Raw genomic sequence first — 14,678 nt, 5'->3', positions numbered from 1 at the left:
CAGTAACCCTTTCGATAATGCAGAGATCGCTGGGAGAGAAATTAGTGATAACAAACCACGTTTTCGTCGGAATGTCGTGGCGTTGCTTTCCCTGTAATCTTTCGTTACTGAAATCCATGTTTTCTTTGGAACCTTTGATATTAAATACGCAATCTATTATGTAAATGTGTATTGGATTGGATTGAAGATATTGGTGTACAATTGAATGATGAAAACAGAGCTTACAGGTGATAGGAGAGGTTAGAAGCGACTGGTGCATATTGTCTCCGCGCCACCATCATGCGTTGCTAAATGCGAGGGGTGCAACCCTTGTAAGCCTGTGCAGTGCGACGTGACTCCAAAACTGCAGTGCATTCCAAAACGTGTAGAGCATTACTATCCCGTGCTGCGGAAACAAAATCTTTAACGCATGATACCACCAACTGCCCAGTATTTGAGCGCTCGCAAAGCTGTTCCACTGACGGCCACCTTCTGCAGAAATCAGAGACCATGGAATGTATGTCTTTCTACTTACATAATTTTTTTGTTTGTTTGAAATAGCGAATTTTAGAATTATTAATCAATTTTACAGAACTTTGACGATTTATAGGTCCATTAGTTTTGCTTAACTGTTTTGTCAGTTTAATTTGTATTTCTTCATGATCTTCAGCTCTAATCAATTTAATTGTCGCCTTTCAAGTAACTGGTGAATATCTGAAACCATCTTATTTTCATGGATGAACAAAATTTGAATTGGCAGGGTATTTGGATGAACTGTACGGGACTTTAGTGCAATTGTTTTATAATTGGTAAATAAGTGATGCAATATTTAAAATGGGTTTTTGATTCATGATTAAAACATGACAGGGTAATAATATTTTTAGTATTATATTAGTAGGTGTTGAATTATTGGGCATTTATAATATTGAATGTGTTTCCAACTTGTAAAGATGTATTTTACCTTTTAGGAATAGTAAATGATTTCAATAAAAATGATTTCAATTTATTAAAGATAAATATAAGTTTTGAGTTATTTATGGTAATTTAAATTTTAATATTATTTTAATTGATTTTGAAATATTAATGGATGACGAATAAAATAATTTTCTGTATTCAAGTTTTTGTGATCCATAATGAATTAAAAAAAGTTTTTGGTAGAAATCATATGAGAGACTTTTTTGGCCAAAGCATTTGGAACCAACAAGTGTGGTTCATCATGAGGACCACATGAAGAGGCAGACCATGGCTTAAATAAAGAGCAATGTCGAAACATAATTTCAAGTAACGGCTATATTTGAACAATAATGTTTAAATTATAATATTAATTTATTAATATATTAAAATCAAATATTATTAAGTAATGCCTATATTAACTGCTACTTTTTTAAAAAAATATTTAAATAATGATATTATTTCATTAGTTTATTAAAAATATCAATAGGTATAACGGATAGTTTTTGAAAAATAATATTTAAATTAATTTATTAAAACCAAATATTACTAGTAATTGAAAAGTAATATTTAAATAATGATATTAGTTTATTAAGTTATTAATTTATTGAAATATTAATATGTAACCCCTATATTAAATGACTATTTTTTGAAAAATAATATTTAAATTAATTTATTAAAACCAAATATTACTAGTTTTTGAAGAGTAATATTTACATTGTAATAATAGTTTATTAATTTATTAAAAACAAATATTAATAAGTAATCGCCATATTAAACTGTGAGTTTTTAAAATCAATAAATAAATAATCAAAGTCAAAATTTAAAGGAGGGGAGTCAAAATTTATAAAAATAAGTGAAGACCCTACATTTGATGAACAAAATAACTAAAAGAAATAAAATAAAATAAATTAAAAATAATTAATGGAAAAATAAATAAAATATAACAAAAATATACACAACTCAAAATAAATATATATAAAAATAAATAAATAAAAATAAAAATAGAAACATATATATTTATATATATCTGAAGAAAAATAATCAATAAATAAAATTGGGTCAACGATAAAATATGGGGCTCAAGCCCATTAAACAGATAAAAAAAATACTAAAAGGAGTTAAGAACGAATACATAAAAAACACGAAGGATCAAGAAAATAAACTCTAATGAAGAATAAATGAACATCAAATACTAAAAAAGGATCCCAATACCTACATAGATTAAAAAAAAAAAAAAAATTCAAAGCAAAAAAAGCCTAAAAAATTAGGGGGAGAAGACAGGAACCCAACTTCTACTAATATTCCAACCATCATCTTTTAATAAAATGATTTTATTAAAAGCTAAATATATGTTTTGATTTAAATATGATATCTCAAAGTTTATTTAAATTATTTGGAAAATAATTTTTAGATATGATTCCAATTTAAAAAGATGTATTTTACCTTTTAGGAATATCTTTTTTAAAATATGATTAAAGTGGTTTTTTAACCAACAATAATTAAAAGATATTAAATATAAATTTTAACTGATTTGTTTGAAATAAAAATTTAAAATATTTTTTTATATTATCATAAAATATCATTCACTTTAATTATTTGCATAAAATAATGATTTAATTATAAATGGTCTATTATACTTTGAATTTTATATCTATGTTTATCTTATAAAATAATTTAATTAAAAAAAATAGATATTCATAATAGAAGATTATGTTGTTGTTAATCTTCTTTTTTAAATATTAGGTATAATGTGTGAAATTTCCTAGGCTTTGTACATCATCAAGGCATATTAAAATTTAAAAGAAAAGAAATATTAATAATAGAAGAAATTTGCATTATTAAAAATTAAAATTGAAGAAAATGAGAAGAAGGTGTTTAATGTAATATTATTACTAGCAAATAGAAATGTATTTATTGTGCATTATAATTTAGTATAATGATATTGTCACATAATATTATATTTAAAAATAATACAGTAATAATTACATTAATAATTCGAAAATAGTAATAACAAAAAAAGTTAATGCCAATCATAAATAAATTACTTTAATTTCAACCTTAATTTTATATCATCTTATATTGCATGATGTGTAATCCATTCTATGTTTAGTTTGATATGTTTGTGTGTGTGAGAGAGAACTATAAATAAAATGTTTTAGTGCCCATATTAAATAACATAATTTTATACTCATCATCAGCTCGACTCTAATTATAGAATTGAGAAAAGGATTTTTGGAGGATGGAAAGCTTGTTATCTCTGGATTTGTAGTAACAAAAGGTTCCTCTTTGAGGCTTTAGTCACCCCCATTATTTTATATGCATGTGAGGTGTAGGGTTGCAGTATATACATAGAGTCATGGACAAAGATTGAGATGATGTAAAAGTAATTTATAATCTATAATCTGAAGATTAAAAAGAATATTCCCTATCCTATCCTCTTGATCAAAGCTAGCCTTTTCCCCATCGAGAATATGGCTATGTTTAGGTATTTGATGTACAAGAAAAAATTTACAATATGGAAGCGAAGAGGTTTCCCAAGATTGCTTCCAACTCTAGCCACAACCCACACCTTCATCTCAAGCAAATGGCATAAGGATGCCTGGTCTTGGCTTGACTACTATCAGATAAAGGAGGAGATCATCTCGGAGAATAAAGATAGTATTAAAATTACTATTACCTCCAAATTTAAGGATAAATTATGGGATGAGAAGGAGCTAGAGGGGAAAAGGAAGCTAAGTTATTATAAATAGAAGAACAACCCCACCCTTGCTAACCAGAATTATCTCTTTGTCACGAAGAGTACTAAGAAGAAAATGATCATTGCAAAGATAAGAACTAATTCTCATGAACTTTGAAGTTAAATTGGATGTTGGTTTACTCCCAAAACAACCTAGGATGAAAAGGTTTTCACATTTGTGGTACTAAGAGAGTTGAAGATGTTTCTTTTTTCTCCTAGAGTGCCTAGATCTTACATCTATTCTCATTTCAAAACATTTGCAACACCTCCAACCTTCTTCACTTGTCATGTCAACAAACTACAATAATCTTGGGTCACTTCTTTTTCTTCTTTTTCATCATAGACATAAGATATTAAGAGTCACAATTAATAGCTTACCTTCTTAAGGTCTGATAGCACACATTGGCCTTAGTGGATGTTAATCTTCATCATCATCATGAAGAAAAAATAAAGTAATTCATATATTTCACTTTTCATTATAATGTAGATGTAAAAATTTATTTCATTATTAATATCAAGTTGATATATAACATTTAAGAGAGAGAGAGAGCTCGTATTGCACTAATAGGTGCCTTATAATTCAAGCAATAAGAGAGATTTGTAATTCCTTCAATATTTAATATGGAGTTGATACGTAATATTTTTAAAAATATTAATAATAAAAATAATTCATTGTATGCATAGACAGAGATATGAAATTTTAAAACTATTATATATATATATATATATATATATATATATATATATATATATATATATATATATATATATATATATATATATATGTAGAGAGGAGGGGAATGTTTTCTATTTCTGAAAGAGTGCTTGTATTAAAATTTTAATATGGATATTTTGAATCATATATAAAATATTTCAATGTCAACTGTGTACAGATTATATAAAACAAGTGGAAATAAATAAAGAAATTATAGTTAAAACATTTTATTAATGTATTTCCCAAAACCAACATAGATCCATATTAATTATGGACCTACTAAGAGCTAAGAGGAATGGAATACCTTATGGTGCAAACATTTCCTCAATTTTTACACTCATAAAGAGGTTTTCATCTTGATAGATTTGATCCCTCCCAATGCATGGTAGATCCATAATTAAATATGGATCTATGTTGGTGTTAATAATATTATTAATATTAATTATTTTAATGTTAATAATACTATTATTAATATAATAATATTAATAACATTATTAATATTATTAATAATATGTCAATTGGGGTTATCTCGAGTGGTTGGGTGGAACGGTTGTTACCTAGTTTCAAATCTTAGTTAGTGACATGATGAGATAAAATACATTAATCGTCAAGAAATCCAATTGTTGCAATCCTTAAATAGTTTTTTTTTTTTTTTTTTAGTATAAATATATTTAGAACCATCAAGAACCCCTCGGGAAACCAAAATCCTAAAGCTTGACAGTTGTAACCTAGATTTTCAAAACTTTCTATCATATTTTCTCAAAATCATCTCGAAATTTCTATTATTTTCCAGGTGAAATTGTGCCATGTTTCGACTACACATTGTAATATTGGATTTGGATTTAAATCTAACCTCAAGGATTATTTTCTCAAATTTTAATTTTTAGTAAAAAATCCCTAATGTTTCTTTTCTTTTAATTTTAATTTTATTAATAATTTGTTTTCCCATTTTTAATCTTTCACTTCTTTTAGTCACTAACATGACATTCTATTCAACTTGGTCTTACACAATTTGTTATCAAAAAAATATTTATGTGTCATTGATGATGGGTGGAGCATCTGTTAGGATCATAGACACCAAGGGAAGTGGTGGTGTCTAAAGACATTGTTGCTTCATCCTATTAGCCAGTAGGATTAATAATCATGAATTTTTAACCTATAAATAATCTACACCAAACACGAATACCATGTACAAAAACATGGGTTTCATATACCTAAAGCCCAAAAACAACCAACAACTTGACCGAGTCAAGTTTACCTAATCCACACTAACAATCCCTATCGTAAACTTGACTCTAGAAGATTGACCTAGTCCGATTCATTAACCTTATCATCTGATGTTTCGCATTCCAGCATACCAGTACACCTACCACCCTGATACCTCTCCAAGTGGATCATTCCACAACTTGATGACTCCATGTGCCACTACACTACATGTATTCATGGACAAGCTCTTAAGGCCTTACAACTATGCATTCTCCCACACTACATATCTTTCTGAACATTAGGTCTTATAACTTCCTAGGGGAATACACTTGCCTATGATAGGATTTCATAACTTGGACCAAAACTCTTTGGGTATTAATAATTCATATACCGACTCCTTCATTAAACTTCAACAACATTTACTCCATCTCCATCTTCATTTCTCCTCTTTATCATACAACCACTCTCTTGACTTCTTTACCTACTTGATCCATACAATGACTTTTCCTTTCAACATGACTTACACTAGACTAGTCCACACAAAATCACCTTTCTTTCTTCTTTTTTAAATAGTCGAATTCATTCACTTTTCCAAAACCACCACGCTGCACATATGCAATATTTTCCTAACAAATTCTCCATGGCCTCTAAAACTTGGCTTTTTATATGCTACAAAATCTACCATCTTCATAATCTCACATGTAATGCAAGAGATATCCTTATTACCCTATTTCATTTTTTATATCTTGAGTAATCCATACATTGACTTGGCCTTGAACCGTTGTGATTGTTGCTATTAGATAGAGGAATTTTAGTTTCTAGCTCCTCCAAGAGATGGATTAAAAGGTTTGAAATCAGGGCTAGACTTCATCATTAAGGGCACCTTAGGCCTTATGATAGTGTTGGTAGGTTAGTCAGGTCCAGCTCAGGGAAGTGAGTGTCATGGGACATAAAGGACGAGGGAGATGGCTTGAATAAATGCATTCACTACTAAACTCAACCCAAGTAGAGATCCAATATGCTAGTTGTTAGAAGTATTCATTACCAAGTGTCTTACAAATAGTTGCAACAAAGCATTAACATCTGATGTTGCATATGGCATGCCAAAAATGGCTTCAACCACAAGGTTAAGCAATCCCAAGTAAATCTTTCAAGAGATTGTGGATGCGAGTCTTGGTGCCGTTTTAGCCAAATCATATGCATACAATTGTCTCTTATTGAAAAGTACACCTTTGGGAAGAAACTCTAGCTTTTGGCTTATGTCTATGTGATGTGGATTCTAATCCACAAATTTCACCCTAGAAGAACCAATCCAAGGAATGGAAAAAACTTTGCGAAACCTTAAACTGTGAGTAGAGAAGCTTGTTTCTTCAGTTGATGCTTCTATTTATTTACAGAAAAATCCATGAATGACCTTGTTGAAGCATGCATGCAAAATTCCTAACAATGTCACATACTGGAAGACTTTTTTTACATTATTCTTTTTACTTCAAAAGGTTTCAATTAGAAATTAGTTCTAATATATGATTCAAGGTACATGCAATATCTTTTCTTCTCACTCTGTTTTTAATTCTGCATAAATATAAATTAGTTCCATTATATGATTCAAGGTACATCCAATCTTTTTGCTTCTCAATATGGTTTTAATTCTGCATAAATATTCCAAGATGTTTTAGTATGGCTAGTCTAAGAATTTGTCTTTGTCCACCAGAAAGAGCTCCTAAAAGCTGACCACTTTTACTATGTATAAAACATGCATTGATATATAGACCATTTCATTGGTTATAATGAGTGATGAGTGGTAGTTTAAATGTAACTTCAATCTCCACCTCATTATTTGAGTACTAGATATTCTTTGGAAAAAAATATAGAAGTACCTTTACCTCTAATACATGTGTTGGAGAATTGAAATTCAGCCATGGAAAGTTTACTTGTAAAATATTTTCATTATTTCTCTTATAAAAGTTATTCATATGATATCAAATTTCAGGATATGTATTGTAATATACTCAAATTTCCAATTTGCAGATGCCTCATATTTAACACAATCGTTGATTCAAAAATTTATTGAGGGTACTAATTTCTTCTCCGACACTTTTGCAAAAGGAACAAGAGTAGCTGTTAGAGAGGAAAAATAGTGTTTCATTTTGGCCAAGATGAATGCCCTACTTGGATGAATCATAAATGAAAGCTTATGAATCTTGGGGAGACTATTTCTTATTTGGGTAGGTCCTTCGGTAAATAGTTTTTCAGTTGTTGATTATTTGAGATGGATAATAGCAAAGTTTTAAAAAAGAAAAATTCAAGGTTGGAGTAATATTGACCTATCGCCTTCCAAGAATATTGCAATTGTTGATAAATTTCTAGCAGTGAGTCACATTGGTTTCTGTTTTTTTTTCTTCTCAAGTAGCCTATAAAATGTTGGAGTAGGTACTCCAAAAAATTTATTGGGCAAGCAAGGTGGTGTAAAAAAAGATTGATACAATGTCTTTGAGTTATTTTTCATTGCACATTACGATGCGATCAAGGGGGATTGATCATCCCCAATGTTAGTAAACAAATGATTTCCATTGTCTTTTCGATTTGTGTAACATCTCTACAAAATTTCCATTATTATGGGATTTTGTCAGACGTTGATATATTTTGTGCTTGTAAATATTTCCAATGTTCTGGGATATTTATGTTAGTGTAACTTTCCTCTTAAATTTAACCTCCTTGCTACATGCTTTAGATGATATATAGAAGCCCAAATTTTGATTGTATTTCATTTAACATATTTTTCACTTTCTCATTGGCTTCCACACTTCCACTTGTATCGACATTCCGTTGCACCTCTCAGTGTAATTGCTAGATTTAAAATCAATGCCTATATATGCAATTTCAAGGACTACCATAACTCACACATAATTCTTTAAAGGGTGCTAGCTCAATGGAAGATAGCTTGCTTTATAAGGAGGTTGGTGGTTCAATTTCATTGTGTCCTAATATGAGCTAATCAATGATATTGTAGTTTATTTTTTATTAAATACTTTAATATTGGTTTATTTCAAAGGTGAGATATTTTCTAGATTCATTATTTTATTGTCTCTACATAGAAAAAAGTGATGTTGTATTATCTTTGAATGTAATTTTTGTTGTTTGTGCAAAAACAATAGTTAGGATCAAAAATATTGTCTCTTTAAAGAAAATATGTCTTTAATCCCAACTATTGTCTCTAGAGATACAAAAATGAAATTGTCCCTGGAGAGACAAAAATGCTTGTGTTATATATTGTCTCTATAAAGATAATATTTTAAGACAATTTAATTTGAAACACCAATATTTTAAGACAATTTAATTTGACACACCGGCTTAAAGGGAATATTTAAGACAATACACAAGTTTTCTTTTGTCTCAAGTTAAGACAATTTACCCGAAAATTGTCTTAAAACCCCCCTTGTGTTGTAGTGCTTCACTTGACCAAAAAGGAAAAGTAAAAATTTGTAACTTGAGCGTGATCAACTAGATCAGTTGTTGAATTTGGGGAGTGTCTTTTATGAGTGAAAGAGGCTTAAAATGTATATCTATTAGTACTCTAATTTGAGCTAGTTTTAGCTATTGTATGTATTCCATGGGTGATAATCTAGTAAATATCAATATTCTCTTAGTATCCAAAATGGGGATACTATGGGAATGAATTGGAAGTGTTTAAAAGCATTCATAAGAGTTCTTTGAAGAAAGAAATGTCTTGATGACTTATTTTTTAGTAAATGATCATTACTAATTTGGGTTACATGTTTATGTATTATTATCTTTTTACTTTGCTTTATGTTTTATTTTATTTTTTCCCCTATTGTCAGAATACTCGTTAATTTGCTTTTTATTCTAACGGAAAAAAAAACCTAAGAAATATTAATAACGTTTTTCAAAAATAATAATAAATTATCGTATAAATATTAATAACCTTTTTTCCCAAAATAATAGAAATTATCCATACTGATTTGCGTTATAGAAACGGTTTCTATGTTGTTTTTCTTTTTTCTTTTATTTACATTTTGCTTTATTTTTCTGTCCATTTGGGTCGTAGCTCTAAAGGTTCAATATGACTTGGCCATAAGCTTTATACGTTATTTTTGTTTTTATGCTTTCCTTTTCCTTTTATTATTAGCATCGTAGCTTTTTTGTTTTTATGCTTTCCTTTTCCTTTTATTATTAGCTCTTGAGATTCAATATATACAATATTTGGAGACACAACAACGCAGAATACTTTACACAACGAGATTCTGCTGGGGAGAGTACATTATTCAAAGAGATTTCTGGTGGGGGGCACGTTGTTCAAAGAGGTTTCTGCTGAGATATAGAATGAAGATCCTCGTTTCTGTTTTGATATTATTGAGCTTTAGGGGTGCGTACTTTACATAAATTATTGATTGGGTATTCAATTTTTCTTGCACAGAATATTTTCTCACATGCTTGCAAAAACAGTAATATGATACAGTAACGCTTTTGATAATGCAGAGATCGCTGGGAGAGAAATTAATGATAAACAAACCACGTCTTCGTGGTGGCCCTGCATTCTTTGTAATATTTTGTTTCCGAATCCATGTTTTTCTGTAATCTTTGATATTAATATTTACACAATCTATTATGTAAATGTGTATTGGATTGGATTGAAGATATTGGTGTACAATTAAACGGATGTTACAGGTGTTGGGAGAGGTTAGAAGCGAGGTTGCATTGCGAGGGGTGCATATTGGCTCTCCGCCACCATCCTGCGTTGCTAAATGCGAGGGGTGCAACCCTTGTAAGCCTGTGCAGTGCGCCCTCACTCCAAAATTGCAGTGCATTCCAAAACGTGTAGAGGTTTACTATCCCGTGGTGTGGAAATGCGAATGCGGCAACAAAATCTTTAACGCATCATACTACCAATCGCCTCGTATTTGACCGCTCGCAAAACTGTCAGACTGACCGCTACCTTTTGCAGAAATCAGAGACCATGCAATGCATGTCTCTTTACTTACATAAATTTATATGTTTGAAATAATGAATTTTAGTTTATACTATTAATGAATGAATGAAGTTTTGCTTAACCGTTTTACTTAATTTATTTTTATTCATGATCTTCCGCTCTAATGAATTTGATTGTGGCCTTTTAAGTAACTGGTCAATATCTGAAACCATCATATTTTCATGGATGGACAAAATTTGAATGCCCAGGGTATTTGTATGAACTGTACGTTGAGTTTAATGCAATTGTTTTATAATTGTTAAATAAGTAATTCAATATTTTAAATGGTTTTTTTTGGTCATGACAAGGTAATAATATTTTTTTAAATATGGTAACTAAAATTTTTAATATTATAATAATAGGGGTTGAATTATTGGGTAATTATAATTTTCAACATGTTTCCAAACTTGTAAAGATATATTTTACAGATATATTTTACAGGAATAATATTTCTTTTGAGTAAATGATTTCAATTTATTAAAGATAAATAGAGGTTTTCATTTAAATATAGTAATTCCAATTTTAGTATTATTTTAATAGGTTTTGAATTATTGGGTGATGACAAGTAAATGATTTTATTAAAGATAGTTAAGTTTTGATTTAAATATGCTAGATTAAATGTTAGTATTATGTCAATGGGTTTTAAATTAGTGTGAACAAAATATATTTTATTTTTTTAATAATAGATTTTTAAACAAATTATTAAGGGTTTTCTAACAAATGATTATAGGTTATTAAATATAAATTTTAAGTGATTTATTTAAAATAAAATTTTGAAATAATTTCTTATTACCATAAAATATTATTTACTCTAATATTTGCATAAAGTAATGATTTAATTATAAATTTTCTATTATACTTTGAAGTTTATATTTATATATTGATCTTATAAAATAATTTAATTAAAAAAATGTGAATATTCAGATATTCACAATAGAAGATTATATTGTTGTTAATCTCTTTCTTTTTTTAAATACGGTATAACTATGAAGATTATGTTAATCTTCTTTTTAAATATTGTGCATAATGTATGAAATTTCTTACATTCCAGCATCATCAAGAGAGATTAAAAGTTAAAAGAAAAGAAACATTAAGAATGGAGAAAATTTGTATTATTAAAAAATAATAAAGTAATAAATATTTTAACAAATTGAAAAATAGTAACCAAAAAAAATTAATGCCGATCCCAAGTAAAATGCTTCAATTTCTACCTTAATTTTATATCATCTTTATATTGCATGACATGTAATTCATTCTATGTTTAGTTTGATGTGTGTTGTGTGTGTGAACTATAAATAAAATATTTCAACGTCCATAATAAATAACATAATTTTACACTCATCATCCGCTCATACTTGAGAAAAGGATTATTGGAGGATGGAAAGCTTATTATTGGAGGATGGGAGGATGGAAAGCTTATTATCTATGGATTTAGAGTAAAAAACAACTCCTCTTTGAGACTCTCTTCACCAGTGTTATTTTACATGCATGTGAGGTGTTATTGTATATGTATGTGAGGTTTAGGCTTGTAGTATATCGAGATGATTTAAAAGAAATTTAAAATCTACAACCTCAAGATTAAAGGAAATATTCCCTATCCTATCCTCTTGATCGAAGCTAGCTTTTACCCCAATGAAATTGAGAAAATGTGTTTAACTTAATATTATTCCTAGTTAATAAAATTGTATTAAGTGTGCTCTATAATTTAGTATAAGGGAGATGTTGTCACAAAACATTATATTAAGAAATAATAAAGTAATAAATATATTAACAAATTGAAAATAGTCATAAAAAAAGAAAAGTTAACACAGATCATAAATAAAATACTTCAATTTCTAACTTAATTTTATATCATCTTTATATGGCATGATGAGGAATTCATTCTATGTTTAGTTTGATATGTGTGTTGTGTGTGTCAACTGTAAATAAAATGATTCAATGTCCATATTCAATAACATAATTTTAAAATGATTCAATGTCCATATTCAATAACATAATTTTACACTCATCATTGGCTCATAATTGAGAAAAGGATATAACATAATTTTACACTCATCTTTGGCTCATAATTGAGAAAAGGATTATTGTACGATGGAAATCTTATTATCTCTAGATTTGGAGTAAAAAAAAGCTTCTTTTTCATATTTTTTCACCACTTTTATTTTATATGTATCTGAGCTGTAGGTTTGCAGTATATCCATAGATTCATGGAGGATATCGAGATGATTTAAAAGAAATTTATAATCTACAACCTCAAGATTAAAAGATAATATTCCTTATCCTATCCTCTTTATCGAAGCTAGCTTTTACTCCATTGAAATTGAGAAAATGTGTTCAACCTATTATTATTCGAGTTAATAAAATTGTATTAAGTGTGCTCTATAATTTAGTATAAGGGAGATGCTGTCACAAAACATTATATTCAAAATAATAAGGTAATAAATATATTAACAAATTGAAAAATAGTAATAAAAAAAGGTTAATGCCGATCATAAATAAAATACTTCAATTTCTACCTTAATTTTATATCATCTTTATTTCATGATGTGTTTGATATGTGCATTGTGCGTGTGAACTATAAATAAAATATTTCAATGTCGATATTAAATAACATAAGTTTACACTCATCATGAGCTCATAATTTGGAAAAGGATTATTGGAGGATGGAAAACTTATTATCTCTGGATCTGGAGTAAAAAAATGCTCCTCTTTGAGACTCTCATCACCATTGTTATTTTATATGTATGTGAGGTGTTGTTGTTTATGTGTGTGTGGTGTAGTGTTACAGTATATCCATAGATTCATGGAGGAATATCCAGATGATTTAAAATAAATTTATAATCTACAACCTAAAGGTTAAAGGAAATATTCCCTATCCCATCCTCTTGATCAAGCTAGCTTTTACCCCATTAAAATTGAGAAAAAGTGTTTAAGGTAATATTATTCCTAGTTACTAAAATTGTATTAAGTGTGCTCTATCATTTATTATAATGGAGATGTCACAAAACATTATAATAAAAGATAATAAAGTAATAAACATATTAAAAATTTGTAAAATAGTAATAAAAAAAAGTTAATGCTGATCATAAATAAAATACTTCAATTTCTACCTTAATTTTATACCATCTTTGTATTTCACAATGTGTAATTCATTCTCTGTTTAGTTTGATATGTGTGTTGGGTGTGTGTGAACTATAAATAAAATATTTCAATGTCCATATTAAAAAATAGAATTTTACACTCATCATGAGCTCGTAATTGAGAAAAGGATTATGGGACGACGGAAAACTTATTATCTCTCGATTTGGAGTAAAAAAAAGTTCCTCTTTGATATTCTTGTCATCACTGTTATTTTATATATATATGAGGTGTTATTGTATATGTATGTGAGGTGTAGGGTTGTAGCATATCCATAGATTAACGGAGGAATATCGAGATGATTTAAAAGAAATTTATAATCTACAACCTCAAGATTAAAAGGAAATATTCCCTCTCCAATCCTCTTGATCGAAGCTAGCTTTTACCCCATTGAAATTGAAAAAATGTGTTTTAATGTAATATTATTCCTAGTTAATAAAATTGTATTAAGTGTGTTCTTTAATTTAGTATAAGGGAGATTCTCTCACAAAACATTATATTCAAAAATAATAAAGGAATAAATATATTAAGCAATTGAAAAATAGTAATTAAAAAAAAGTTAATGATGATCATAAATAAAATACTTCAATTTCTACCTTAATTTTATATCATCTTTATATTACATGACGTGTAATTCATTTTGTGTTGTGTGTGTGAACTATAAATAAAATATTTCAATGTCCATATTAAATAACATAATTTTACACTTAACATCAGCTCATAATTGAAAAAGGATTATTGGAGGATAGAAAGATTATTATCTCTGGATTTGGAGTAAAAAAAATGTTAGGTCCCTATACTACTATTGTAACCCCTTATTGTTATTAGTACAACCCCCTTATTATATTTTTGTGCCCATGTATTTCCCATATTGTTATTATTGTGCCCTTACATTATTATTGTTATGTCAACTCTGATTATATTATGACCCATTAGACTCCTATATACAGAAAGGAGGTCTT

At 28.4% G+C, this 14,678-nt stretch overlaps 1 pseudogene; it reads left to right on the top strand.

Annotated features, from left to right (window-relative positions):
- Positions 1-409: 409 nt before the first annotated feature.
- Positions 410-10,514, top strand: LOC149230074 (EPIDERMAL PATTERNING FACTOR-like protein 3; annotated as a pseudogene).
- Positions 10,515-14,678: the final 4,164 nt, after the last annotated feature.

This window comes from Pinus tabuliformis, chromosome J (genome assembly GCF_031772625.1).
Source record: "Pinus tabuliformis cultivar Carrire ecotype Pingquan chromosome J, CPIR1, whole genome shotgun sequence".
NCBI lineage: Eukaryota > Viridiplantae > Streptophyta > Pinopsida > Pinales > Pinaceae > Pinus > Pinus tabuliformis.
This window is presented reverse-complemented; position numbering and strand designations above follow the sequence as displayed.